General features: G+C 55.4%; 1 pseudogene; it reads right to left on the bottom strand.

Annotated features, from left to right (window-relative positions):
- Positions 1 to 424: 424 nt before the first annotated feature.
- LOC123725124 (protein kinase C beta type-like) overlaps positions 425 to 4,657 on the bottom strand; it is a 127,392-nt pseudogene continuing 123,159 nt past the window's right edge.

Raw genomic sequence — 4,657 nt, 5'->3', positions numbered from 1 at the left:
ATTGTTGTCGTTCCTGCTTCTGAAATGGCTCACTGGGGGGTTGTCAGAACACTTTCTCATTTACTGAGTGGGTGTGTTGTGTGTGTGTGTTGTGTGTGTGTATGTTGTGTGTGTGTGTGTGTGTGTGTCTTGCCGCATTACCAACCCTGTGACATCACACCAAACAAAACTCCAGGAGAGAAGCCGTCAGAACGAGGGATTAGACAGAAAACGAGAGAGGGAGAAGAGAGAGAGAGAGAGAGGACGGAGGGAGGGAAGGAAGGAGAGTTGGTTTTCCTCCTCCTCCTCCTCTTCCTCTCCTTCTCCTCCCCCCTCCTCCCCACTTCCTCCTCCTCCTCTCCTTCTCCACCTCCTCCTTCCTCTTCCTCTCCTCCTCCTCCCCTTCCTCCCCCCTCTTCCTCCCCTCCACCTCGTCATCCTCCTCCTCTTCCTCTTCCTCATCCCCTCCTTTTCCTCCTCCTCCTCAGTCGCCTCGTCAGAGGGGTATTCAGGGTTGGTGTGTGTGTCTATTACTGTATGTGTGTTTGTGTGTGTTCAGGTGTGTGTGTGTGTGTGTTTTAGCTCTGTCCATCCTCCTCTTCCTCCCCAGTCGCCTCGTCAGAGGGGTATTCAGGGTGTGTGTGTGTGTGTGTTTTAACTCTGTCCATCCTCCTCTTCCTCGCCAGTCGCCTCATCAGAGGGGTATTCAGGGTTGGTGTAGGAGAATCCCAGGAACTCGTCTTGGTCCAGGTTCATTATAAACAGTTTATCTGTTGGAGTCAGATCCACCGGCATCTTAGTGAACTCCTTATCAAAGTTACACGTGTCCTTGCTATTCTTCTGTTCAAGAGAAGGACAGGGACAGAGAGAGAGACAGGAGGGAGGGGAGGGAAGGGAGAGAGAGGAGGGGGAGGGAAGAGAGAGAGAGGAGGGGGAGGGAAGAGAGAGAGAGGAGGGGGAGGGAAGAGAGAGAGAGAGGAGGGGAGTGGGTAGAGAGAGAGAGGAGGGGGGAGGGAAGAGAGAGAGAGGAGGGAGGGGAGGGGGTAGAGAGAGATAGAGGGATGAGGGAGACGGGACAGAGAGAGAGAGAGAGAGGAGGGAGGGAGGGAGGGGGAGGGAAGAGAGCGAGAGGAGGGGGAGGGAAGAGAGAGAGGAGGGAGGGGGTAGAGAGAGATAGAGGGATGAGGGAGATGGGAGAGAGAGAGAGGAGGGGGAGAGAGAGGAGGGGATAGAGAGAGAAATGGGAGAGAGAGAGAGGAGGGAGAGGAGGGGGTAGAGAGAGATAGAGGGATGAGGGAGACGGGAGAGAGAGAGAGGAGGGGGGAGAGAGAGGAGGGGATAGAGAGAGAAATGGGAGAGAGAGAGAGAGAGGAGGGAGAGGAGGGGGTAGAGAGAGAAATGGGAGAGAGAGAGAGGAGGGAGAGGAGGGGGTAGAGAGATAGAGGGATGAGGGAGACGGGAGAGAGAGGTGGGGGGAGGGAAGAGAGAGAGAGAGGAGGGAGAGGAGGGAGAGAAAAGAGAGTATTGTCAATATTAAAACATAGTTCATTGACGGTACACGACTTTGTGGTGACAGTGGTAGACTGGTAGAAGACAGCAGGATGGTTGTAGATTTAACAGAAGCCATGTAGTGGAGTTGCATGATAACCTATAGAAAGACAAGGGGGAAGAGAGAGAGGAGGGAGAGGGTAGAGAGAGGGATGAGGGAGATGGGAGAGAGAGAGAGGAGGGGGGAGAGGAGGGGGTAGAGAGAGATAGAGGGATGAGGGAGACGGGAGAGAGAGAGAGGAGGAGGGAGAGAGAGAGAGAGAGAGAGGGAGAGAGAGATGGGGGGAAGGAGAGAGAGAGAGGGGGGGAGGGAGAGAGAGAGAGAGAGAGGGAGAGAGAGATGGGGGGAAGGAGAGAGAGAGAGAGAGGGGGGGAGGGAGAGAGAGAGAGAGAGAGGGGGGAGGGAGAGAGATACAGAGGGGTAGGGAGAGAGAGAGACAGATGGGGAGGGAAAGAGAGAGAGAGAGAGAGAGAGAGAGAGAGAGAGAGAGGGGGGAGGGAGAGAGAGAGAGAGAGGAGGGCTGTGCTGTTCCTGTCCTCTGTGCCAGGAGCCTAGGGGGGCATGGGGGCGGGAGAACTAGAGCATCCTCTAAGATAGAGAACGAGAAAGAGAGGGCGCGAGAGAGAGAAAAATGGAGAGACAGAAAGAGAGAGAGAGAGAGATGGAGGGAGGAAGGAAGATAGGGGACAGATGTGGAGAGAGAGAGAGAGAGAGATGGAGGGAGGAAGGAAGATAGGGGACAGATGTGGAGAGAGAGAGAGAGATGGAGGTAGGAAGAGAGAGAGAGAGAGAAAGAGATGGAGGGAGGGAGGGAGGGAGGAAGATAGGGGACAGATGTGGAGAGAGAGAAATAAAGATGGAGAGAGAGAAGTGAACAGATGTGGAGAGAGAGAAGTGATTTGAAGTGAAAGAAAGAAAGAAAGCAGGATGGAGAAGAAGAGCGAATGGAACGGGAGAGAGATACAGTCAGACTACAGAAAGAGAGAAATGGAGAGAGAGACAGTCAGACTACAGGCAGAGAGAACTGGAGAGAGAGACAGTCAGACTACAGGCAGAGAGAACTGGAGAGAGAGACAGTCAGACTACAGGCAGAGAACTGGAGAGAGAGACAGTCAGACTACAGGCAGAGAACTGGAGAGAGAGAGACAGTCAGACTACAGGCAGAGAACTGGAGAGACAGTCAGACTACAGGCAGAGAACTGGAGAGAGAGACAGTCAGACTACAGGCAGAGAGAACTGGAGAGAGAGACAGTCAGACTACAGGCAGAGAGAACTGGAGAGAGAGACAGTCAGACTACAGGCAGAGAGAACTGGAGAGAGAGAGACAGTCAGACTACAGGCAGAGAGAACTGGAGAGAGAGACAGTCAGACTACAGGCAGAGAACTGAAACTACAGCCAGAGAGGATATACAGAGAACCAGATAGATATACAGAGAACCAGAGATATACAGAGAACCAGACATACTGAAACTACAGCCAGAGAGGATATACAGAGAACCAGATAGATATACAGAGAACCAGAGATATACAGAGAACCAGACATACTGAAACTACAGCCACAGAGAGGATATGTTGGTGCTGGTGTAGAAACAGAGAGAGGACAGGAGATGCTTCGTCGAAGGAGAGAAGAACACAACTTCTCCTACCTTCTGTTCATCCTCCCATAGGAGGTTGCCCAGCCCCATCTCTGGTCCTGGTAGCTGGGCAGGACATCCACTAGAGTTCCCTGGTCTGAGAGAGGCCTAACCAGACCTGCACCCCAGCCCCATCTCTGGTCCTGGTAGCTGGGCAGGACATCCACTAGAGTTCCCTGGTCTGAGAGAGGCCTAACCAGACCTGCACCCCAGCCCCATCTCTGGTCCTGGTAGCTGGGCAGGACATCCACTAGAGTTCCCTGGTCTGAGAGAGGCCTAACCAGACCTGCACCCCAGCCCCATCTCTGGTCCTGGTAGCTGGGCAGGACATCCACTAGAGTTCCCTGGTCTGAGAGAGGCCTAACCAGACCTGCACCCCAGCCCCATCTCTGGTCCTGGTAGCTGGGCAGGACATCCACTAGAGTTCCCTGGTCTGAGAGAGGCCTAACCAGACCTGCACCCCAGCCCCATCTCTGGTCCTGGTAGCTGGGCAGGACATCCACTAGAGTTCCCTGGTCTGAGAGAGGCCTAACCAGACCTGCACCCCAGCCCCATCTCTGGTCCTGGTAGCTGGGCAGGACATCCACTAGAGTTCCCTGGTCTGAGAGAGGCCTAACCAGACCTGCACCCCAGCCCCATCTCTGGTCCTGGTAGCTGGGCAGGACATCCACTAGAGTTCCCTGGTCTGAGAGAGGCCTAACCAGACCCGCACCCCAGCCCCATCTCTGGTCCTGGTAGCTGGGCAGGACATCCACTAGAGTTCCCTGGTCTGAGAGAGGCCTAACCAGACCTGCACCCCAGCCCCATCTCTGGTCCTGGTAGCTGGGCAGGACATCCACTAGAGTTCCCTGGTCTGAGAGAGGCCTAACCAGACCTGCACCCCAGCCCCATCTCTGGTCCTGGTAGCTGGGCAGGACATCCACTAGAGTTCCCTGGTCTGAGAGAGGCCTAACCAGACCTGCACCCCAGCCCCATCTCTGGTCCTGGTAGCTGGGCAGGACATCCACTAGAGTTCCCTGGGCTGAGAGAGGCCTAACCAGACCTGCACCCCAGCCCCATCTCTGGTCCTGGTAGCTGGGCAGGACATCCACTAGAGTTCCCTGGTCTGAGAGAGGCCTAACCAGACCTGCACCCCAGCCCCATCTCTGGTCCTGGTAGCTGGGCAGGACATCCACTAGAGTTCCCTGGTCTGAGAGAGGCCTAACCAGACCCGCACCCCAGCCCCATCTCTGGTCCTGGTAGCTGGGCAGGACATCCACTAGAGTTCCCTGGTCTGAGAGAGGCCTAACCAGACCTGCACCCCAGCCCCATCTCTGGTCCTGGTAGCTGGGCAGGACATCCACTAGAGTTCCCTGGTCTGAGAGAGGCCTAACCAGACCTGCACCCCAGCCCCATCTCTGGTCCTGGTAGCTGGGCAGGACATCCACTAGAGTTCCCTGGTCTGAGAGAGGCCTAACCAGACCTGCACCCCAGCCCCATCTCTGGTCCTGGTAGC

The sequence above is a fragment of the Salmo salar genome, chromosome ssa11 (assembly GCF_905237065.1).
Source record: "Salmo salar chromosome ssa11, Ssal_v3.1, whole genome shotgun sequence".
Taxonomy (NCBI): Eukaryota; Metazoa; Chordata; class Actinopteri; order Salmoniformes; family Salmonidae; genus Salmo; species Salmo salar.
The sequence above is the reverse complement of the archived record's forward strand: the minus strand, read 5'-3'. Positions and strand labels throughout refer to the sequence as shown.